Raw genomic sequence first — 494 nt, 5'->3', positions numbered from 1 at the left:
CAGTTCAGTTCAGTAGCTCAGTCGTGTCCGACTCTTTGCAACTCCATGAATCGCAGCACGCCAGGCCTCCCTGTCCATCACCAACTCCTGGACTTCATTCAGACTCACGTCCATCGAGTCAGTGATGCCATCTAGCCATCTCATCCTCTGTCGTCCCCTTCTCCTCCTGCCCCCAATCCCTCCCAGCATCAGGGTCTTTTCCAATGAGTCAACTCTTCGCATGAGGTGGCCAAAGCAGCTTTAGCATCATTCCTTCCAAAGAAATGCCAGGGCTGATCTCCTTCAGAATGGACTGGTTGGGTCTCCTTGCAGTCCAAGGGACTCTCAGAGTCTTTTCCAACACCACAGTTCAAAAGTATCAATTCTTCGGCACTCAGCTTTCTTCACAGTCCAACTCTCACATCCATACATGACCACTGGAAAAACCATAGCCTTGACTAGACGGACCTTTGTTGGCAAAGTAATGTCTCTGCTTTTCAACATGACTATCTAGG

This window comes from Bison bison, unplaced genomic scaffold, assembly GCF_000754665.1.
Source record: "Bison bison bison isolate TAMUID 2011002044 unplaced genomic scaffold, Bison_UMD1.0 scf7180017864036, whole genome shotgun sequence".
In the NCBI taxonomy this organism is placed as follows: Eukaryota; Metazoa; Chordata; class Mammalia; order Artiodactyla; family Bovidae; genus Bison; species Bison bison.
This window is presented reverse-complemented; position numbering follows the sequence as displayed.